Below are 25,147 nucleotides of genomic sequence, written 5' to 3'. Positions count from 1 at the left end.
CCAAAAGGCGCTGCAGTGCGTGTGCTCTGGACACCTCGCAGGGACCTTTCTTACATGACTTAGCAACACGTCAAGAAGGGTCTTGGGCGGTCTTGAAATCTTGCACACTACATCTTTTGCCGATTCTCAACTTACCACAAGTCCAGTTTCCTGTGGGGGCCCGCAGGACTCCCGGAACGCCGCGCCTCCTGGAAGAGTAACAGCCCGCATCTTGTACGGCACGGTCACCGCGGGGGGAGCTGCGTCCATCTCACCGAGTGATCCCCATTCTCACGGAGAAGGGCAGCTGGGGGCATTCTTACCGGCCCGGTGGACTTCGGCTCAACTCTGGAGCCACGGACCAGCTATAGCCCACTGGTTTGAAGTGGCTCCTTGCCAGCGGAACAGACACCATCCAAAACCCGGGGGGGGGGGGGGGGGAGCAGTAATGTAATGGTGGGTGGGGGTGTACGACCAGCCCAGAGAGGTCTTCTAAGAGCAATATCTTGCTGGGTTGTTTGTTTTTATATTTTTTTTTTAAAGCCCATCTCTGCTCTGTAATCCCAAAGCTCCACGTGACCATGATGGCGAAAGAAAAGAAAAGAAATTCTTCTTCCCAAAGACGTTAATCCAAGCGGGACCCGGGAGAGATCTGCTCCTGAGCGGCGCCGACTCCCTGCTGCTAAGAGCATCCGCTGCTGGAAGCAGGTTGCGGGGGGGGGCTCGATGGACCTTTTTTGTGTTACCAGGCTTGGGATTTTCCCTTGGCGTCCGATGTTCCCGCAGGGCTCTGCAGCCGACGTCGCCTGCCCATCAGTCAAAGGCCGTGGACAGCTGCCTTCACCACGATGCCTGCAAGAGAAGCAGAGAGATGGAATTATTATTATTTTTTCTTTAAAACTCAAACTCCTGGGGTCTCAGGAACGAGCAAGCAGGCCCGCTCTCCTTTCCGTTACTGGCGACGCAGGCCTCCAAGCCCCACGCGGCGCTGCCATTTACCTTTTTCACTGCATCGGTCGTCTATTTAAACAGAGCTTTGAAGGCCGATGTACTAAAGTAGCGTTTACACTGCTGGGGCCATTACCTCTTGTTTTAGTGTGGAAGTTTCTGCACTATCCTAACCCCTGCATGTAAACAGGGGCTTTAGCGTTGAAAAGGTCCAAGCTAAACGCCAGGACAAAGCCCACGCTAGGATTAGTGAGCCTTCATGCTGTTACCTTACAATGTAGAGAGGCGCGTTTAGTGCGGGGACGGCCTAGGGTGGCTTCCCCACCCCCAGGAAATTTAACTCCCGGGACACAGCAGGAGCTAAAACTCTTGTGGTAAACAGACAAATGGGGCAGATCCTCCTCACTCACTCCCACCCACCCACCCTACAAATCAGCCAGACCACGTTTAAAAAAACACCACTAGCAAGGCCGCAGGCTGAACCTCCTCTGCCTCCCGCCAAAAGTTTAGTAAAGGTAAAACAGTGACCAGCCCTCAAAATCCCCAACTGGGGCGGCTGCGTTCAGAGAGAGGGGACTGGGTCCTTTCCCTGATAGCCGACAGTGCAGGGACCCATCAGTGGCTATGCAAACAGCAAGCTTGGTTTTTTCTTTAATTTAGCATGCTCTTCTTTTGTACTCCCGGTCTAGTTGCATGTCATTAGCTTCCTGCATCCCGCGGGCTTTTAACGCCACAGTGAGGTAAAACCCACGCTGAAATAATACATTCGACTTTAGCGTGAGTTTTATTACATCGGCCCCCAAGGAAAGGAAATGAGAACCCAAAGATATGAGATTAAACCCTCTTTCTGCTGTAACTGCTTTCGAATAATAGAAGGACTAGGGGGCAATCCATGAAGTTAGCAAGTAGCACATTTAAGACTAATCGGAGAAAATTCTTTTTCACTCAACGCACAATAAAGCTCTGGAATTTGTTGCCAGAGGATGTGGTTAGTGCAGTTAGTGTAGCTGGGTTCAAAAAAGGTTTGGATAAGTTCTTGGAGGAGAAGTCCATTAATGGCTATTAATCAATTTTACTTAGGAAATAGCCACTGCTATTAATTGCATCAGTAGCATGGGATCTTCTTGGTGTTTGGGTAATTGCCAGGTTCTTGTGGTCTGTTTTGGCCTCTGTTGGAAACAGGATACTGGGCTTGATGGACCCTTGGTCTGACCCAGCATGGCAATTTCTTATGTTCTTATCAAAAGTTAGATAATAAGCTCTTTGGGGAAGGGATTCAGTGTACCTAATTTTGTTAGGCAGCGCCATATAAATACTGATTATAAATAAATCAGTTCAGCTAAATGCTAAGTTGGACTTACAGTCAGGGCTGAAAATTTTCTTCAGAACTTACCTGTCAGGGCCAAAATGCAGCCAGAGCAGTGCACCGCCCTCACCGCACTTCCAGGCAGCCCCCACTCCCCACTCCCTCCTTCCTCCAATCCCCAACCCCTCAATCTCCTCCTCTCTCCTCCCCCACCATTCTCCCTATCCACGCCTGTCCCTACCAGCCCCAGGCCCAGCCATCTCGCTCCTCTCCTCTGCACTCCTCCTCCCCCGCCCTCTCACTTCTCTACTCTGCGGAAGGCCTAGACTCTCCCCCTCCTGCCAGGCTTCGATCAGGGCCGAAGACGCCCTGCCCGCAAAAATAATCCACTCGCCCCAGATGAGTGGCTGTTTCAAACCCAGCTTACAGCTTTCTATGTAGAAATTCTTCACGTGTTATAAATGTTATTGCAACGCACAACACGACACATCTACAGATACACACATACGTACACATACATCACTGCATAGTATTCAGGATGCATAAATCATGGGCAGGTCGATGCCTGAAGATCTAGCATTAGGGGTCACTAGCTCACTCCTCTCTTGAGCATCACACACCAAGGACACAGCCTGAGAAAGGCCTCGGTAATCCTGAATATCTGCAGCTCTGAACGACTGACAGTTCTGCACAGATATCACTGATACATAACTAACTGCTGCTCGTCCCTTGATTAACTTTACTTCTCTGGCTTAATGCTGCTCTCCAAGTTCTGGTGTTTTGCTGGGTTTTTTTTTAAGGGGGGCTCTCTAAGTTTTGGGGAAATACTATCGTTGCCTCCCCACCCCCGAACGGTTTTTCTAGTGCCGGGAGGATGCATGCATGCAGGAGAGCTAAGCCCTCCCAAACTCCAAATTCCCACTGCATTTTAATTTTGGCCACTGGCTATGAAAACGGACCTGAACTGACAGAAAACAGAGTAACTTACTAATTATCGGAAGAGTAGGCCCTCTAGGCCCACCCAGTCTGCCCAGTGTCTCCTGCCTGCTTTTCTATTTCTATTTAGACTTTTCAAAAAGCGTTAGCAAAGTGAGTCATGGAAAAAAAAATGTCAGCAATCAAGTGCATCGTAAATCATGAAAGCAAAGTCCATTAATTACAAACAAAACCGAAAATCCACCCTACGAATCACAGCAGCCTATGCTAACATAGAACAAATTCAATAAAATGTACTGCAAGCATGGCTAAGTGATTTGCCTGCTCATACAGCCAAGCTAGTGCTCGGGGCACCTTGCGCTGCCAGCATCGCCCATTAGCGCCAAAGAAAACGAAGAGCCGATGGGGAAAGCAGATTTTGTCCTAGAGCTGCCCCCTCAGCCAATCATTTGTCACAGACAGAAAGACTCCCCTTGATCTCTGGTCCTCTCCTAACTTTGCCCTTCAGGACACTGTCTGCATCTCCTAAGATTATTATTGCAAGGCATACAATAGATACGTGATGTTGAAGACAGACAACTTCATTGCATTGCTAAGTGAAGATACTTTTTTTTTTTTTTTTAGCTAAAGAAAATATTAACCTTTTTACCATAAAATGTTCTATCAAGCTTAAGGTAAAGTAGATAAAGCAGAGTTAACGCAGAGAGCAGATAAGTTATCCCAATAAAATTACAAGGAGAACTTTAATTGCACAGACAGCTCTCCTGCATGACCAGACTCACCTGGACTTAGCCAGATAAAGCAGAGTTGCTTACCTGTAACAGGTGTTCTCCTAGGACAGCAGGATGTTAGTCCTCACGCCTGGATTACCGACTTCCTGCGCTGGGGGTCCCTCTTCCTCCTGGTCGGTGCCTCAGTAGGGCGGCGCGGATCACCGCCAGCTGCACTCTGCGGTCCAGCTCCTCTTGAAAATTCGCCAAAGACAGAACGAATAGAGGGAGGGAAGCCCCGAGGGAGATCGGGGCCCAGCACCAGTATCGGTGGGGAACGTCTGGGACTCCCGGGTTCTATGGAGGTCAATGTCTCCTCTCCGTGGGGGTCGCTTCGGGGGCATCACAGAGGCCGCTGGTGCTGACCCGAGCCCGGTGCCATGCGACGACGACGGCGACTGGTGGTGATGCTTTTGGGATTTCCCGGTCTTTCCCCAGAGTTGAGAAAGGAGGAGATGATCCTGATGTCCTGGAGTGCGACGTCACCGACGAGGGCCTATCCCTGGCTTCTCTCTCCCTCGAGAGGGCCCCGGTGGGGGGAGAGGTTCCCCATCACCCTTCGACGTCGACATCCCAACGCCAGAGTCGATGGATCAGATTTTCTGGACCCGAAAAGTTTCTCCATCTTGCCAAACGGGCACGACGGCCTTTGGGGAGGGGTCATTTGATCGCAAAAAAGACACCCCTCGGACTTCGTGCGATGCCCCCAGGCAGAGGATACAGACCTCATACGGATCCGGGATAAACATGGTCCACAGGCACTGGGGGTATCGGTAAAAAAACCAGAAGGTGCAATAAAAAATAGCCAGCGAGCGGTCGATGACCGGCAGCCACCGCTGAGCGACGGTACCGCGATTCGACAGCGAGGAAGGAGGAAAACGTACGGCGTCACCCTACTGAGGCACCAGCCGGGAGGAAGAGGGAAGTCGGTAACCCATGAGTGAAGACGCAGTTTATCTGGCTAACTCCAATCCTAGCCGGACAAACTATTGCTTGCCTGTACTTTAACGAGGGATGATGTGATGGCACAGGAGTGCGCGGAAACTTTTCTTTGCTGAGGGAACGAGGTTCATGCCCTCCTGGGTGAAAACGACGGCATAATGACCAGCAATTCAAACTAAATACCCAGCCACAGAACATAGTGACACAGTAGCTGCCGCCTGTCAAGGACCGCCTGCCCGCCTAGTCTGCCCAGTTGCCTCTACCCACTGCGTCACCACAGACTCTACACACCTGATCATTTTCCACCCTCCCCCTAACTACAGCTCTGTGTCTCTGCCCCCCAGCAGGCCTGAACTACGATGATGGAGTCCCCCCTTACACTAAATGTACTCGTGCTGAGGTGACACAAGGTCAATCCTCGACCCGCAATCAAGACCGCAGGTGAGGGAGGGGAAACCGGCAGCTGATGGGGGAGATGCCGAGTTGGACTTTTTTCCCCCCCCCTCCCTCCGGTTCCTCTTGTATTTGCTACTTTCTCGGTAAGAGGACTCGCAGCACCGCCACGGCCCAGCATCACAGAGGGAGAGCTGCATAAGAACAAGTTCCCCTCTGCCTCCTGTCGTCTGCGATCAGGGAGCAGGAACGCCTGCAGGGAGGACAGGAATCTTATCCCTGCTTCAGGAGCCACTCTGGTTGGTACAGCTGACAATTAGAGGAGGAGGAGATAAATCACCCATTAGGTCTTTAAATCCAAGGGTTCCTTCTGCCATCAGCCTGCTCCTGAATAACCCAATTACTTAGAAAGTCAACTGCACATAGATATATATAGATAAAATAGATAGATCTATACATATATCTAGAGGGGCACACGCATAACAGACTTTGATATACAAGATTAAAGAGAATGCTAAAGCGTGTAGGAGGCTGGGAATGATGGAGAGGGCTTTGATCAGTAAAACCCAAAATTACCTCCTGCACAGAGACAGCCCATCATCTCCAGCGCAGCAAGCAAAGCTGCTTATTACAGAGATGCCTTTACTGGAATCCTCCTTCCACAGAAACAAGAGAAACCAGCACAGCTTTCAAATGCTTCCTTTTTTTTTTTTTTGCTCTGCTCTCCAGGGAGAGATCAGCTGTCGGAAACACATGCCTGGCTTCTTACAGGGAGGGGGAGGGAGGGGGAAAAAAAAACCCCACCCCATAATTGTGTGCCCAAGGCCCCCATCTGCTGCAGAATGCTGAGTAACAGGATATGAGGGCGAATTCCAGCCTGGGCCCACCAAGCTGGGCTGACGGCTGCCGCTTTTCAACTCCGTCTGGGGCTGCAGCTCTAGCCTGCGACCCAATAAACTGTTGGCAGGCTCCGAAAAACCACAGTCAATTTCCTTCGGCTCCATCCCACGTTGCTCTTTAACTCTGCATGCCGAAGAGCCGAGTGCCTCTCCGGAGGAGTGGATGGATGCCGCTGCTGGGGGCAGGAGGCAACGTTTGTGTGTGAGTGTGAATGTGAGTGTGTGTGTGTGAGAGTGTGTGTGAGAGTGTGAGTGTGTGTAAGTGTGTGTGAGAGTGTGAGTGTGTGTGTGAGTGTGTGTGTGTGAGTGTTTGTGTGTTGGGGAAGGGGGTGCACCATCTATTTATTTAATGTACAACTCCTGGGGGAAAATAAAGGCAGGTACTGAGCTAAAGAAAATTCCTTTTTTTTTACTACTATATCGCCTCACTTTAAGGCAGCTCTAAAACTCTGGTGAACTACTGCCCGCTGAGGAAGGAAATAAGTCTCAAGCAATCAGTCGCTCATTTATTTTTAAGGTGCTTTCCGGCCCTGGCGCTCCAAGGGCGGCACCAGCATTTCAAAGTGATTTTATGCAGCACCATTCGTGCAAACCGGCATCTCCACGTACTTTCTACTGCACAATGTGCGGGTACCGCTGGCTCGACAAAAGGCCGAACACACGGGCCGACGCAATAAAAATGCACCCGGCCTAGCTCACGGGTTTGTTCGCATTTTGGCTGCACTGGACAGGCACCCGATGCAGTAAGGAGATGAGCGTGTCCCGAACGTGCGTCCCCCCCAAATAAATGCATGCCCGATAGCGCCCGTCAGTTTTAAATTCCATGAAGATGAGGGCATTAGCTATTACCCAGCTATGCAGGAAAGTGCTGGGTGCCCAATGCACACTTTTTAACGAAGCTAATTTAACCAGCCTCGGATTCGCTGTCGAGGGCTCATGAAAAAAATAAAAAAAATAGGGTTCTCTGTGCTGCGATAAATGTGTCCTCCTCCCTCCTTTAATTTACCTCTTGTGGTGGAGAAAAATAAATGTATATTTTGACTTGATTAAAAGAAACCCATTTTTCTTTTAACCACACAATTTAGATGTCCATAGCAAGGGGCGCCTAATATTTTGCTGAGGTTGCTGAAGTGTTTTACAAAAAAAAAAAAAAAAGGAAGGATGAAAACGGACACTCACACTGAGCGCTCCTTACAAATGGCCCCGCAGACTGGTCTGGAACCAAATGTTCCGCGAGTGAAGGAAGATGCATTGTGGGCCTGCTGAAAAGCAGAGCTGCCGACCAGGCAGCAAAAAAACAGGACCCCACAGAGGGTTCACAGCTTTGCGCTCTCTGCCCACCGTAGAACAGAAAAATGATTTGGATCATACAGACAGATGGGGGGAGGGGGGGGGGGGGAGTAGAGAAATGGGGGGGGGGGGGAAGGGGGTAGAAGGCCAAGCCAGAAGGAGCTTCCTGTGCCCCACCCCCTGCATCCACCATCTCTCTACCAACAGCAAGGCAGGGGCGCTATTGAGACAATAGGGGGAGGGAACAATAATAAAGAGAGGGCGGAAGGGAGGGGAGGTGGAAAAGACAGCAAAGGGGGGGAAGGAAAGGAGAGAAAGAGGGAAGAGAGAGAAGAGAGAGAAGAGAGTTAAAGGAAGGAAGAATAAAGGGATTAAAGAGAGAGTACAAAGGAGGAAGGGAGGAGAGGAGAAGAGAGCAAAAAAGAAAGGGATAGGGAAGGGGAGGGCAGCAAAAAACAAAGAAAAGAAGAAGAAAAGAGTAAAGGTTCCTGCTTGGACGGGATGCAGTGAATTAGCAGTTTCATGAGCCTTGTTACTCCTTCTGGGACATGCAGCATGACTCTCCTTACATTGCCAACATCTGGAATTGGCCAGAAGCACAAAGCTGAGGATGCTCGTGTTGTGGTGTCAGCTCAGACGAAGAGCAAGAAGAAGGACAAAAAAATAAAAAGAGAGCGCCCCCACATGAAACACCACAAGAACACCTGCACTGCCCAACTCCAGAGCAATCAACAGGGGAAAAACAAAAGAAAAATAGAAATCTCTCATTTAGAAGGAAGTTAAAAAAAATGCTATTTAAGTAAGTTTTCTCTCAAAAAGTCAGTGGTCAGTGATCATTTATTGAAAAAGACAAACATCCAAAAATGTGACCTCATATAGATTTATGGTCACAGCAAATCTTAAATTCCAATCATAACAATTACAATAATCACAATGGCAGCCATACAATCATCCAGTCCTCTTCAAATAAATATTTTTTTAATATATTTGGCCCATACCAAAAAATGAATCATATAAAAGGATGTGTTTTTAAAAAAACAAACAAACCTTGTAGGTTGGCCACTAGAGTTGTAAATATAAAAGTCAGGGGTAGATTTTGTAACATGGATGTGCGCATGTTATAAAAATCCGTTGGCCGCGCGCATGTGCGGGTGGCGCGCTCAAGAGCGGGTGAATTAATGCAAAGTCCGCGCGGTGACGCAATCGGGCCTTCCCCAGTTCCCTCACCCCCTGCCTAACCTTCCCTTCCCCTTCCCCTCTCCTCCTACCTGGCCTGAATTTTTTTATTTTATTACTTGCTACTCCTCGGGAGCAGAAGTAATTTGCGCGCTGTCCCGGCCTCCGTCATCCCCCCTCCCCCTTTGAAGAGGCCCGGCGCTTGTGCGTGTTCCGGGGTTTACGCGCGTGGCCGGGCCCCTTTGAAAATTCGCACGGTGCTCCACAAGGCCCGGGATTTACATGCGCAGGCCTTTTAAAATCCACCCCTCACCATTTTAAATATTGAAATTTAAACGTAACTCCCAGCAGCTGGGGCTGTGGGTTCAAAAGATGACAAAGCAGCTGGTGAAATGGGCAGAGGGTCGCATACTGGACAGGGAAACTGGAAAAACAAGACCTGACTCCCCTCTGTGATCCAAATGCTACCCTCAGCCCCCTCTCCCAAGAAAAATCTGGCCACACTCTTCTAGTCAGACTCAGAAACTCAAACCCAAACTCTGGGATCAAATAACTCCAGCCCACTCATAGGTTTGGCAACTCCAACTTGCAAACCATTTATTTACTCTTCTGAGAAAAGAGCAGTAAAATACATACAATATTTGTCAGGAGCTTTCATGGTAGAGATAATAGCCCACTTAGCCATGCAACTCAACAATAACTCTACTCCTTAGCAGCAAAGCATCAGAGTTTAAAGTTAGCTACAAGAAACAAAGAAGTCATCCAGTCTGTCTCTCCTGATAACAACAGGCATTACTCACCAATTAGCATTGAGTCCATTGAGTTGAGAATTATCCCAGATTGGAAAATTGCGTCTTATAAATGGCAGTGGTCGTACTTCTTCCTAGGACTCCATGAGGAGAAACCTGGCATTAGGAATACCAGAAGGCCTCTAGGGGAATTAAAAGAACCCATAACAGATCCTGTTCCCTTGAGTCCCTAAAAGCAGACCGCTTCAGAAAACTCCTTATTGCTTGGGAAAGCAGAGTTGCTTACCTATAACAGGTGTCCTCCGAGGGCAGCAGGATGTTTGTCCTCACACATGGGTGACATCATGAGATGGAGCCGCGATGCAGAAAACTTATGTCAAGGTTTCTAGAACTTTGACTAGGCACACTGAGCATGCCCAGGATGCCCTATACCACGCTTCCAGTCGGGGTGGCGGGTGGGTTTCATGAGAGCTAACATCCTGCTGTCCTTGGAGAACACCCGAGGAATGAGTCTGAGAATGTTTGGCCCTCTTTAAGAGCAGTTTCAATACTTATCGAATCCGGTAACCTTCTGGAAGAGGTAGACCTCGTCTGCCTTCTTATTAACAGGAGGCACTGTGAGGGGTTGGTCCTACATCCTCAGCAGCAACTCCTTAAGGATCTTGATAACTGTGATCATTGCCAGTTCCTTCTCTGAGGAAGCTCCACTGAGGCTGGCAGAGACGCTGTGGCCTGCTGCCTCCCCCCCCCCCCTAGTTGTGCTGGTGCCTGAGTACCAGGACCGCGAACTGGAGGACCTCAGCATTTTGTGCCTGGCATCTTCCTCTGTCAGTACCTGAAACAGGATGGCTTCCACCATCACCCTTACAAAACCTGCGAAGATTAAGTCCTCAGGCACAGACTTCCGTTGCTTCTCTAGAAGAAATTATTCTGAAAGGAGACCCGCGGAGCCTTCGAAGGAGGACTATGAAGCGTCTTCCTCCCAAGGGTCATATGGTTCTTCATCCTCACTGTAAGCCACAGGGGATGGGTCCCTAGGTGCTTGGCCTTCATCCAAAGGCGCAGGCACCAGCACAACTAGGGGGGGGGGAGGCAGCAGGCCCCAGCATCTCTGCCGGCCTCAGTGGAGCTTCCTCAGAGAAGGAACTGGCAATGATCACAGTTATCGGTAGGGGGAGGCCTCAGTGTCTTGCCGGGCACCGAAGCCATCCCAGAAACCGGCGCCATCTGGGTCGGTAACACACCAATGAGCCCACTGAGCTTCTCTAGAAGTGGCACGACTGGCAGAATTTGTAAGATGTATAGCATTTTAAGAAAACATGATAGATAAAACAAAACACGTCTTTTATTTTTAATGTGTTTAAAATTAAACTATTATGCATCACAGAATAGCACAATCATTAAACAAACCATAGCAATAAAAGAAATAATAAAATGGTCCTGTTCAAATTTTGCATACCCTTAGTTCTTAATATCGTTTTGCATCAATGACGGCTTGCAGTCTTTTATGACAGTTGTAAATGAGGCCCTTTATTTTCTCACGGGGTAAAGCTGCCCATTTCTCTTGGCAAAAAGCCTCCAGATCCTGTAAATTCTTTGGTTGTCTAGCATGACCTGCATGTCTGAGTTCTCCCCAAAGTGGCTCAATGATGTCTGAGGTCAGGACACTGTGATGGCCACTCCAGAGCCTTCATTTTCTTCTGCTGCAGTCACTGATGGATCGACTTGGCCTTATGATCATTGTCATGCTGGATAGTCCAATTGTGCCCCACGTGCAGCTTTCTGGCTGATGAATGCAAACTCTCCTCTAATATTTTCTGAAAAGATGCTGCATTCATCCTGCGACAGGGAATTTTGACTAAATCCCCTGTGTCGCTGTAGCTCACACACCCTCAAAACAGCAGAGATCCACCTCCATGCTTCATGGTAAGAATGGTGTGCTTCTCTTCATAGGCCTTGTTGACTCCTTTCCAAACATAGCATTTATGGTTCTGACCATAAAGTTCAATTTTGGTCTCAACATTGCAAATTAATTTGTTCCAGAAGTTTTGAGGCTTCTCTAGATCCTGTTTGGCATATTGTAAGCGGGCTGTTTTGTGGAGTTAGTACAGCAATGGCTTTTATCTGCCAACTCTATCATACAGCCCATTTTTGTTCAAGTAGAAGTTGCTTGTGGATTTTTCTTTGCATCCCAACAAAATTTCCTGACAGCTGTGTATGAAATCTTTCTTGATCTTCCTGACCTGGCTTGGTATTAACAGAACCCATAATTTTCCACTTCTTGATCAGAGTTTGAATAGTACTGACTGACATTTTCAAATCTTTGGATATCTTTTTATATCCTTTTCCTGATTTATAAAGTTGAACTAATTTTGCTCGCAGATCCTTTGACAGTTCTTTTGCTTTCCCTCTTGCTACCAAAGTCAGTGCAACCCTGGACGAAATGCACAAGGGTTTCCTTAAGAGCTAAGAAACTCACTGACTATGTATACACAGACACTAATTACCTACCCTTCATTGTCATCTCAACATGTGTGTGTCACCTTCAGTGTATATGATCAGCCCAAACATTCAAGGGTATGCAAACTTTTGAACAGGACCATTTTATTACTTCCTTTGTTGCTTTTTTTTTTTTTTTTTAAAGATTGTGCTATTCTGTGATGCATAATAGTTTAATTTAAAACATTAAAAACAACAGATGTTTTTTGTCTGATTACTCATGTTTCTTAAAATGCTACACATCTTACAAATTCTGTCTGGCATTTGTGAACTTATGATCACAAATGTATATGCGAGCTTTTACATGCAGAATGTTTTGAAAATTCACACCATACTTTTTAAAATCAAAACGTCCCAACCCCATCCAGACTCCAGCCCCTAGAATGCCTCTTTCCCGTTGCGCATAAAAGTGCATGCATACAGCGTGTGTACGTGTAATTTTACACATTTATTGGTGGGGCCATTTTCTAAAGCTCTACTTTACCCATTCATCTCCCTCCTCTCATTCAGGGTTTTTATCTTTAGGTCCTTAATTCCCACTTAATAGGGCTTATGGTGTAGACACTGCATCATTTTGGTAGCTCTTCTCGAGATTGCCTGAGCTGAACATCATGAGTGGACATATCAGTGGGCTGAGAACTCTGATGGAGAAATTTCCTCTGTATCTTCAGACACTGCTTCCTCCTGGCCTATCATTCTAATCCAGCACCCTCCCTTTTTTTTTGGTTCTCCCTCTTCCAAAACACCTTTTTTTTCCTATTCTTCTTTCTTCTCTCTTCATTAACTTTATTTATAGGCCCTTGTCCTCTGCTCATTGGGCTCTATTTGTTGCTATGATATGACTGGGTTGTTTCACCCTTTTGCCTGAATGCCTAGTGCATTTATCAGATTCCATCGCTCTGGGGTACACTGTAGTGACTCTGTGTGTAAAGTAACAAGAAAGCAATGTCTGCCAGAGTTTTTCATCACCTGTGATCTACTAAAACAATGTGCAAATTCCCTAAATGCATCATAGTTGGAACCCAAAACAGTTTAAGTGAAACATCAGAAAAGACAGGCAAAGTTTTCAAGAGATAATCATTACTTGACATTATTGGCTGACCTGGAGAAGAGTGTATGTATTTAGATATCCTAGGCAGAGTATAACTAAAGGTACCAGTCACATGATATTCTTTATACAAATCCCAGTGAGATACCCTGTAACATACTACAGGGCCAGTGCACTAAAGTTGAACGTGCATGCCGAGGCAGTTTATCATGCATGCAGAATAGCATGAGGTCAATATTTAAATACTACTTAACAGAATAAGTAAGATTTATCAGCTAAGCTGCAGCCATTGAATATCCGGCTACGTTCAGTGGTTGCCATGTAGCTGTGTAAGTCACTTAGCCAAATAAGCCACATAACTCAGGGAGGAAGTAAAACTTGACAGATTAATTATCAGAGATTCATGTGAGCACTTGAGACTGTATGCATCATAGAAACACAGAAAATTGACAGGAGAAAAAGACTGGTATGGCCTATTCAGTCTGCCCATCTGTCCAATTACTTTATTATAATTCTCATCACTTCCTTAGAGATCCCCTGTATTTATTCCATGCTTTCTTGAATTCAGATGTTTTTGTCCCCACTACTTCCACTGGAAGACTGTTCCACACATACACCACCCTCTCTTTAAAGAAATATTTCCTGATTACTCCTGAGTCTACCCCCTATCAACCTCATCTCATGACCCCTTTGTTCTAGAACCTCCTTTCCATTGAAAAAGGCTCAGCTCCTTTGAGATATTTGAATGTCTCTATCATATCTCCCCTATTTCGCCTTTCCTCTGGGGTATACGTCTAGATATTTAAGTCCATCCCACTGAACATTTCAGTAGCCACGCACTGGACTGACTCCATCCTGTTTATATCCTTTTGAAGGTGCAGTCTCCAGAATTGTACACAGTATTCCAAGTGAGCTCTCACCAGGAGCAATATCACCTCACATTTTCTGCTGACCATTCTTCTCCCTATGCAGCCAAGCAACTTTCTGGCTTTTGCCATCACTTTATCTACCTGTCTGGCCACCTTAATATCACCAGAAACAATTACCCCCAGATCCCGCTCTTCCCTTGTACTTAGAAGAATTTCAGCTCCAATACTTTCCTTTGGTTTTTGCATCCTAAATGCATTACTCTGCATTTTTTTTTAGCATTAAATCTTAGCTGCGAGACCTTAGACCATTCCTCAAGCTTCATTAGATACCTCCTCATGTTTTCCACTCCTTCCTGGCTGTGCACCTTGTTACAGAGTTTCATCGGCAAAAAGACAAACCTTTCCCGACAACCCTTCCATTATGTCGCTCACAAAAATGTTGAAAAGAACCGGTCCAAGGACCAATCCCTGAGGCCCACCACTAGTAACAATCCTCTCCTCAGAGAAAACTCCATTTACCACTGCCCTTTGTGCCTCCTTCTTAGCCAGTTTATAACCCAGTCAGTCACTCCAAGATCCATACCAAGGGTGCACAATTTATTTATAAGTCTTCTGTGTGGAACCATGTCCAAAACCTTGCTGAAATCAAAGTACATTACTTCTAGTGTTCTCCCTTGGTCACTCAATCAAAGATATTGATCAGAATTGTCTGACAAGATTTATCTCTGGTAAAACCATGCTGCCTCAGATCTTGCAATCCATTGGATTCCAAAATCTGCACTATCCTCTGTTTTAGCAGCGATTCCATTATTTGGCTCACCACAGAGGTCAGACTAACTGGCCTGTAGTTCCCAACCGCTTCCTCACCTCCACTTTTATCAATAGGAACTAGGGATTGAAACGGGCTTCGGACAATTGAAAATATCGTATATTAACAAAAAAATCGTCAGAAATCGGGGGCTCCCCCAAAACGATAGGAAAACCCCATGAAATTGTTCGTGGGGGTTCTCTTATCGTTTTGGGGGAGGGCGGGAAAAACGGCACACAAAAATAACCCCTAAACCCACCCCGACCCTTTAAAACTAATCCCTTAGCTTCTCCCACCCTCCCGAACCCCCAAAAAACTTTTTACAGGTACCTGGTGGTCCAGTGGGGGTCCCGGGAGCGATCTCCCGCTCCCGGGCCGTCGGCTGCCACTAATCAAAATGGCGCCGATGGCCCTTTGCCCTTACTATGTGTCAGGGTATCCGTGCCATTGGCCGGCCCCTGTCACATGGAGGGAGTACTGGATGGCCGGCGCCATCTTTAAAAATGCAATGTAAAATTACAATCGTGATGTAAAATGCAATCACGAAGATTACATGAAAGGCACTGTCTGTTACTGCCAGAGATCTGAACAATCAGGTTGGTTCAGAAAACCGAACGAATAATGTAGTGCATCCCTCGGTGGTGGGAGAACAATAATCATAAACAAACAAAACTATCCATCTACAGCCACGGCAGTCCTTGCCTTGGATGAGCAAACAAAGGCAAAGGAGTCATTTAATAAATATCCAGGCCCATGTGAGTCACAGAAATTCAAAGAATAGCCACAAGTGAATACCATGGACTTCCTCATCTCACATCATAGAAATGTTTTTTAAAACTTCTGATCTTCACATTTCTAGCAGTACACTGGACATATTTATCTCTCAAGACAGAGTTATACATATCACAAAAATATATTTGATTAAGAAGATTTTCTATTTTCCTTTTTCTATTTATTGCTAGTGCATTCTGCAGCCAGTTCTTGTCAGTTCAGTTGTTTGACATATTGGTAATCAGCTTTGGTATCCTTGATGTGATAACCAATGTTCCAGATCAGGTGGACAAACCTTTTGCTATCAGGCCAAACCTGAGAGATGATGTTCACATGCCTGACATACTGAACACATGACCATCATGGGACTACATACATGTTCTGCATCCACAGGAGACCCCCCCCCCCCCCCCGCTTCCTAACAGTGCATGCAAGCAGAACTAAGACCTTTCCCAGTACAACTCACCATACAAAAAAGATATTCTGATTCTGGTGTCATCTTAATAACAGCATCACAAACTCCCTCTACTCCCAGGTAAATTGTAAAATAATACAAACAAACCCCATTCTGTACAAGTCTATCAAACCTGCCATACCTCAGCAGCACTAACTCCAAGAAATGAAACAGCAATAGCCCTACCCATGAAAAGGCAGCAGTTCACCACCAGTGCAATGTAATATGGAGAAAATACAACAAATAAGGCTGATACAAACCTCTAGTAAAATGCCTCATCTCAGTCGTGTACACACAGAACACAGACAGACCTGCCTTCATCAAATATAGAATAAAAGACCACAAATTACAAATGTGGAAATAAAACCTGGAATGGAAACCCCAAGACCACCTTTTGCATGCAGTGCAAAACTTGAGACTAGAAACAAAAAGTATATTTCCTCCTACACTAAGCAAAGTTGAAAGAGAGAAGAAATGCGTATTCTCAAAACTGAAGTAGTGTGGCCCTTGTACCCAGTCACTCCCCTCCCTGCCCCCATCACTTCTCCCAAATACTCAATCATCCCTTCACATGCCCGTATCCCTGTCCAACATTACCGATACCCCCCACACATCTTCGCACACCGGTTCTAGACCCTTTGGTCTCGTCTCATAATTCCAAATTAGAAGATTTGGATCAAAAGACGAAACAGTTACATCTGATTCAAGGAGAAATTGTTAAATCTAAAAAACTGGAAAATTTGGAGAATTTCCAAGAATTAATCTGATTTCTCCGCGAGATCAGTTTAAAAAATACCTTATAGATGTTTTGAAAATTACTTCTGAAGATTTATGTCCTAGTTCTAAGATTTATTTTACCTCCACTGAGAAGAAAGATGATGTTGGTCAGGGTAATCAAGCCCTTACTATAGTGCCTTCAGATATCTCTGCTTTTCTGGAGTCTTCCGGTGACGACCGGATCATTGACCGGGGAACTTTATTAGTTAGTTTTATTCTTCCTTCTGATCTGTAATATGATTCGTAGATTATTTCTCCATAACAGAGACTTTTTGTATTTCGGCCAAAAGATTTGGATGTATCCGGACATTGCTAGATCTACTCAACAACGCAGGAAAAAACGTTTAGCCTTGAATCAGGAAAATAGGGGCACGGATGACAATACGCTATCCCTGTAAATGTATCTTGAAATTTAATAACACAAGATATGTATTTTTGGAACCTTCACAACTGAGAGCATTCTTAGATTCTCATGTGTCTGCAGATGCTGCTTCCTGACGGAGTTACCGTATTATTGAGGAATAGTCTTCTGGTTTTTTCTTTCCTCTTAGTTTTGCTTTTTACCTTTGCCTGTAAATTAATATGCTCTATAGAGCCTTGGATCTCCCACATTACCGGGTACCGGGGTCTAGGGTAATTATGTTCATTTTCCTTCTCTGATTTTGATGGTATAGCTTTTCTTTTATTACCTATGATTTATTTCAGTAACAAGTGTACTACTGTCTAAATATTTTGAAATTCAATAAAATATAAATTTAAAAAAAAAAAGTTCTTATGTGGAACAGCAAGTATCAGTCAAACAAAAAGATCTCTCCAGCGATTCTCCACCAGCGAGGTTACTTCTAGTAAGACTGGCATTCTCCTACCCCCACTGGCAAACACTTTTCTTCCATCTTATAACATTATTAGAACAGGGTTCACTTGGAGCATACTCCTCCCTCAGAAGGAGCTTACGGCCCTCGTCATGTGTTGGGATGAGTTAGGCGTCTACTGAGCTCCCACCACAAATGAGTTTTAGTACCTTTCGCATCTCCAGACATGCTCTTCTCTCCCTCCACCTTCACAACTCTCTGCCCACCTACTGGCAGAGATCAAATCAAAAGCATTCCAGAGGGGTTACTGGAATGTACCACTTACATAACCATTCTGATTAAATAAGGCTTATTATGAGATTATTAGAATCATTGTTTGTGAATGTACGCTTGTTGATGAGTCACCCTGGGTTGCCAGACGCCAAAAGTTTTTGGAGCCCAATCAATCACCAAATCTAGCCCAAAACTCAACCGTTGCAAAGACAATTTTTATTGGGTACGATTGTACACAAATTCCTGCACTGCATGCAGACAAGTTTACAAAATTACCAACCTATATAAAAAAGTTGAAAAATATTGTTGGGAAGGTCTAAAAACCAAGGCTGTCATGTTCGGTGTTGCCGTAACATAAGGTTCATCTGAGAGCTGTGCAAGAGCTGCGCCATTCAAGGTGTATCAGCAGCAAGTCCTGGTGGGGACCCGACTCCCATCCCCCAGGGGTTTTTTTGGTTCCATGCCTTGAAAGGGTGTACTGTCTTGTGTAAATATTGACTGATGTGACAGCTATATAACAATATAAGACGGGACACGGCATTTTCATAATATTGTTAACGTCATACATAATGTACAAGACATTTGACTAAAGAAGCATATACAAACTTTTTTTTTTTGCCAGGAGAGAATGTCACCTCTCCCCCAGCATTAGAAAAACTAAAGAGCCCCAGTGCAGACCCCTGTATCTGCACACCACAAGCCCCAGCCCCTCCACCCTGCGTGTATCTCTATCCCACCTGAGAGATTCTGTACTGTAGGCCAGGTCCGACCCGGCTCCACTTGCTCTGCTGTGACATTATCTTCAATGGCTGCAGCTACAGAGTGGGGAGAGGAGCCCCGACGAACATAAAGAAGAGTAGGTTGTATTATCAATGCACGTTTTTAATATCCCCCACTCACATCTTTAACAGTAAAATGCACAAAGACGACACTGCCAACATATTTATAAAACGCAAAGTGTCTGGATCAAACCTCTGTGGGTGATACATGGCTGTACAAATAGCCTGATTCAACCCAAATCTATGTAGCTACAAAAACTACCAAACTTCATAGGCAACGGATAAGCCAAATTAACTTACTAGATTGGATAAAGCATTCATAGAGACTATCTCACAATTTTATAAGGCAACACCACAAGGAAATAAGATGTTTTGTGACCAAACAGGTGCCTGTGGCTTTAAGGCCATATGCCCTGCCCATTCTGCTCCCCTTCCGATAAGACTCCCAAAAAACCACACACAACAAAAAAAAATAGTCCAAAATGACACAGGCAAGAAAAGGAAAAAATTTCCCACACACGCTCAAAAACAGTAGCCCAACTGGGCGGGAAAACCGCCCATCTGGCAACACTGGAGTCACCTTTGATTTCTTCCACAAGCAAAGGATGAAAGCTGATTGGATCACGTCAATCACATGACTAACAGTGGACTAAGAGTGCTGGCATACTGTCTGCATGATTGAACTGGTGTTTTGTTTTGTTTTTTTTAATTAATCGTGTGTATGTGATTGGCATCTTCTGTCTTTTAGACAACTTAATTGTTAATACAAGCAGTCAATTTCCCTCACACCATTTCTTCATCCTCTCCTCGCTGTGGACAAGCCATGTAGAGATGCCAAGTCCACTCTGAGAAGCTGTTTTGTAGACTGTTGAGATAAGAGGACCATTCTGATGGATCTCCCTTAAAGAGCCACCTTAAAGCTTTCAAGCACGATTGAGCTGGGAATGCCCGCAGTGCTTCTTCGTTCGCAGTGGCTGGATGTTTTAAAACATTTTTGTGAAGCAGTTTGTTAATTACAGAATTTGGCCACTTTAAGAGGTGAATTTTAAGGCGCACATATGCGCTCTTTTGCCAGCTCACACACATGGATGCAGTGATTTTATAACGTATGCGCGTATACACGTGCCTGTTATAAAATCGGCTATATGCGCCTGCGTGTCCACACGACTTTATATTGGCGCGCGCATGTGCGCACAAATCCCGCCTCTATTGCATGTGGGGGGGCGGGATTTTAGTAGATACACATGCCAACGTGATTACCTCTTTTGCCAGTTCATTCCCAGTTCACCCCAGTAAAGGAGAGGATTTCCTAAACCCCCTAGCTAACTTGCTTCCCTTTTACCCTACTAGCCCCCAGCCTTAAAACCCGGCTGGGCTTACACTCCGTGCATAGCAGAAGTAAAGTTAGGCGGTAGGGGACCCCGCGCAGCATGCAACGGACCAAGTCACACGTGTTTCTCCCGGCTTTGGTGTGCACAGAGCTTTTAAACTCCAGCAGTAAAGGTTACCCAGACTGGCACTGGCAAACACATTAGGGGGCAGATTTTAAAACATACGCGCGCGGCATACATCTGTGCAACCCGGCGCGCACAAATGTAAGCGCAATTCTAAAACATGCGCGCGCATGTTATAAAATCAGGGGTCGGCGCGCGTGCAAGGGGGTGCACACTAGTGCACCTTGAGCGCGCCAAGCCCTTGGGGAGATCAGCTGGCTTTCCCCGTTTCCCCCACCTTCCCCTACCTGTCCCACCCACCAGCCCGAAAAAAAACAACCCCCATACCTTTATTTCACGTTATAACTTGCGCGCGCCAGCCAACTGCCGGTGCGCGATCTCCTGGCCCAGCGGCCTTGCAGAGGCCTCTGGCTACGCCCCCCACCATGCCCATTTTTTCAAGCTCCGGGACTTGCATGCGTCCCGGGGCTTTATGCGCACCGCCTGGCCTTTTGAAAATAGGCCCAGCGATCGTAACCCTTTGAAAATCTGCCCCTAGTTTTGTTTGCCAACCAGGCGACATCTTTTTTTTTTTTTTTTTTTAACAGTGCTACGTAAAGGTGAAACTAGTACCCTGTTCTGACCTTGGGCCTAATTCGCTTTGGAACGATGCCACTGTTGACGCTCTGCAGACTTCTTTTCCTGTTTGCTGCCACATTGCATGCGTGCACTTTTTGAACTGTAAAATGCACATTAGGGACCGAAGCAGCAGGAGCAATTTCAATTTGCCAGCATCAACAACAAAAGTTCACGGGTACCGTTTTTTTTTCACCTGTTGGCTTTGTGCCAACTCTCAGAGGGAGAGCACGCACATACTTTCCCTTTGAAAATCGTCCCGGGGGTGGGGAGGGGGGAGTACCCACACCTGATTCTCCCCCCCCCCCATGGGTATATTTTTTTAAAATAGAAAATGATGCACATGCACTGGAAAATGAAATGTATGCATCTCGCTTTCTTCTACCGACTAAACGGAACCCTTCTACCATAAGAACATAAGAAAATGCTGTACTGGGTCAGACCAAGGGTCCATCAAGCCCAGCATCCTGTTTCCAACAGTGGCCAATCCAGGCCATAAGAACCTGGCAAGTACCCAAAAACTAAGTCTATTCCATGTTACCATTGCTAATGGCAGTGGTTATTCTCTAAGTGAACTTAATAGCAGGTAATAGACTTCTCCTCCAAGAACTTATCCAATCCTTTTTTAAACACCGCTATACTAACTGCACTAACCACATCCTCTGGCAACAAATTCCAGAGTTTAATTGTGCGTTGAGTAAAAAAGAACTTTCTCCGATTAGTTTTAAATGTGCCCCATGCTAACTTCATAGAGTGCACCTAGTCTTTCTATTATCCGAAAGAGTAAATAACCGATTCACATGTACCCGTTCTAGACCTCTCATAATTTTAAACACCTCTATCATATCCCCCCTCAGCCGTCTCTTCTCCAAGCTGAAAAGTCCTAACCTCTTTAGTCTTTCCTCATAGGGAGGCTGTTCCATTCCCCTTATCATTTTGGTAGCCCTTCTCTGTACCTTCTCCATCGCAATTATATCTTTTTTGAGATGCGGCAACCAGAACTGCACACAGTATTCAAGATGCGGTCTCACCATGGAGCGATACAGAGGCATTATGACATTTTCCGTTTTATTCACCATTCCCTTTCTAATAATTCCCAACATTCTGTTTGCTTTTTTGACTGCCGCCGCACACTGAACCGACGATTTCAATGTGTTATCCACTATGACACCTAGATCTCTTTCTTGGGTTGTAGCACCTAATGTGGAACCCAACATTGTGTAATTATAGCATGGGTTATTTTTCCCTATATGCATCACCTTGCACTTATCCACATTAAATTTCATCTGCCATTTGGATGCCCAATTTTCCAGTCTCACAAGGTCTTCCTGCAATTTATCACAATCTGCTTGTGATTTAACTACTCTGAACAATTTTGTGTCATCTGCAAATTTGATTATCTCACTCGTCGTATTTCTTTCCAGATCATTTATAAATATATTGAAAAGTAAGGGTCCCATTACAGATCCCTGAGGCACTCCACTGTCCACTCTCTTCCACTGAGAAAATTGTCCATTTAATCCTACTCTCTGTTTCTTGTCTTTTGGCCAGTTTGCAATCCATGAAAGGACATCGCCACCTATCCCATGACTTTTTACTTTTCCTAGAAGCCTCTCATGAGGAACTTTGTCAAACGCCTTCTGAAAATCCAAGTATACTACATCTACCGGTTCACCTTTATCCACGTATTTATTAACTCCTTCAAAAAAGTGAAGCAGATTTGTGAGGCAAGACTTGCCTTGGGTAAAGCCATGCTGACTTTGCTCCATTAAACCATGTCTTTTTATATGTTCTGTGATTTTGATGTTTAGAACACTTTTCACTATTTTTCCTGGCACTGAAGTCAGGCTAACCGGTCTGTAGTTTCTCGGATCGCCCCTGGAGCCCTTTTTAAATATTGGGAATGTCTCCTCCTAAAATGGCCAAACGTGCATAAAAGTTCAGTTTTTCAGGACACCCTCAATGATTACACATGAGATATATTTGCATGCAATGCAAGTAGTGCATGCAAATCTCTCTCATGCATATTCACTGTGGATATCCTGAAAACCTAACCCTAGGGACTCGCTTTCCTGAGTCGGTGTCTATGTGCTAAGCATCTGATGATGTCCCGGAGCCCACCTTAGCTAAACAGTTAAGTTGTGTTTTAGATAAGCCTGGTTGTTTTTTTTGTAATGATTTTCAAAAATGTTTCAACATGGATTTCAGTTTTGTTTTCCTTTCATAAGGGGATGCCACTTTTGAAAATATATACATAGTTACACACAGATTATAAAATTAGCTATAAACTTCTAAACAGAATTGGAAAACAAAAGTCATTATCTTGCATTAACACAGAAACTCAGACCATGAGGGCAGGTAAGGACAATTTGTTTTCCTGTTGGAAAACCGTAGAACTCACTCACAATCAAGTATTATCTGTGCCTGTCCCAGGCTCTCTCAAATTCTGTTATTATCCTGGCTTCCACCACCAACCGCCTCACCCTTTCCATAACAAAATATTTAGTGAAGTTATTCCAGTCTCCAACCCCCCAATGCCCCCGGAGCCTTGCACCATAGTCTCTTGTTCTAGAACCTCCTTTCCAATGAGAAATGTCTGCTTCTTGCACATCGCTGATATGTTTCAGATATCCAAATGTCTCTTATCGTCCACCTCATCCCCATCTCTCCACAGTTTGGCCCTCTCTCACTTGCAGGAGCAAACACAATTATACTCTCAGCTAATTAGTGCAAGACAACCACCCCTTTAGCAGCATAACAAAACAAGTCCTGGTAAATTAGATTAATCCCACAGAAGCAGAATTGACCACAACCTGCCGTTCTTAACACAAAAAATGTTAACAGGCCTGTGGCAGGTGAAAAGATTCATTTTCAAAGGTGCTGGTTTACAGGAAGGGATCATCTTACAGGGTTTAGAAAGGAAGCCCAAGCAGTCATTTGCTCTCTCACCCAGTAACATCAATAGTTCCCCTGCCCTCCCAAACACTCAATCTTGTATCCTTCCTCTGCCCACCCACACCGTGCATTCCGCAGGAGCCGGGAAATCAGTGATTTCACTGTAATAACACAGAAATGCAAAGCATCCTGCATGCAATGGATGGGCCTTTTTCCAAAAGCAGCCTTCCGACTGTCCATAGCAAGAAACATTAAGGGTTTAAAAAAAAAAGCCAAAGAAAAAACAATTTCAAGCCAGCTGAATTTCAATCTATTCCAGCTACAAAGCCTGTCTATAGCCTGTGAGCCATAAGTTCCGAAAAATCAGCACTGATTCAGCTACAGATTCCAATGCACTGAGAGCCATCTCATCACCACAACGGAATCTCCCTTCTGAGTCATCGAAAACACACATCGCAACTACTCATAGAAGGTTAAGCAAGCTGGACTTTAGCCAAGCGAGTTTATTTGCCTTTTTTTTTTTTTTTTTTTTGCCAAATTTTTTTTCCAAGGAAAAAGTTTACAAACCAAGACCATGCTTCGCATCAGGTTTCCTTTCTTTATTATTATTATTTTTACCTTTTCCACAGTGCGAGGTGTAATCTTGAAACGTGAAAGTTCTTTTCTTTCTTTCCATTTTGTTGCTGCTGTTATTCTTCTGAAAAATTTCCCACAAGATTCCCCGTGGGGAACCCTTTCACCCTGTAGAAATCCTCCTCTATTGACTCTTCTCAAAGTAAAGTAACCCCAAACTAAACCGGCCCGCAGCTTACAGAAGCCCTCACATCCCTTCCGTACAGTCTCCAACTCTTGGCTATCCCTTGGGAGGGCAGAAGACCAAAATGAACCCTATATTACGAACGTGTACCCCAGTGAAGGCCTTCAAAGATTGCAGATGACAACTTTATCCCTTGCTTGCATTTATTTATATATGTAAAAAAAAAAAAAAAAAAAAGCCACATAAAGAGAAAAATATGACAAATATTGACAAAAAAGAATTTAAAAAAAGAAAAAAATATCACAGTCCTTTATTACAACATTGAGATCAATATGCAAAGGTGCTTAAAGTTACCCGGACAAAGTTGAATATTTATGTAAGTTATCCGGCAAACTTACATGGGTTATTCAGCAGCACAGCTGAGTTAGAAGACCCATATGCACTGCAGCAGCTACCCACTCTGAGAAAGACCAGGACCAACCTTGCTACTGTTCGGTCCTGATGAAGGAAAATACCTTACTAGACCCATCTGCAATGCAACTCTTGACAGAGCGAAACATTTTTTCATGAAGCGAGTCTATCCAGACTCGAATAAACTGAATTCTTTGAGACTGAACCAGCTATGGCTTGGCAAAGTTAACCAGCATCCCCAGGGCCTGGAGAAGCCATATGGCCTAAATTCCAGAACTCCCAATGGAGATGGTCCGACCACCACCAATCCTATAGCTACGGGAACATGTGGACTCTCTGCCGACAAAGCTATACTGGCATTTTGTGAACACCATGTCACCTCGGAGCTAACCAAGGAGACAACGGGAAGTACCTTGTGTGCCACTTTCACCATGAACCTGAGAAACGTTCGATGAATGAGGTAAATGACAATGTGTGCATAAGCATCTTTCAAATCCAGAGAACATAGCTGAATAAACGAAAGAATTGTCTGGCGGG

The 25,147-nt window shown here is 45.2% G+C and overlaps 1 long non-coding RNA gene across 1 annotated transcript in view; it reads right to left on the bottom strand.

Moving 5' to 3' along the window:
• Positions 1-401: 401 nt before the first annotated feature.
• Positions 402-25,147, bottom strand: part of LOC115085708 — a 151,636-nt gene continuing 126,890 nt past the window's right edge. The window contains exon 3 of the long non-coding RNA XR_003854933.1: positions 402-831. This is a non-coding gene — a long non-coding RNA (uncharacterized LOC115085708). The remainder of the gene's footprint in view (positions 832-25,147) is intronic.

This window comes from Rhinatrema bivittatum, chromosome 2 (assembly GCF_901001135.1).
Source record: "Rhinatrema bivittatum chromosome 2, aRhiBiv1.1, whole genome shotgun sequence".
NCBI classification, from domain to species: Eukaryota; Metazoa; Chordata; class Amphibia; order Gymnophiona; family Rhinatrematidae; genus Rhinatrema; species Rhinatrema bivittatum.
Note: the sequence above shows the minus strand (reverse complement) of the source record. Positions and strands in the feature narration are given on the sequence as shown.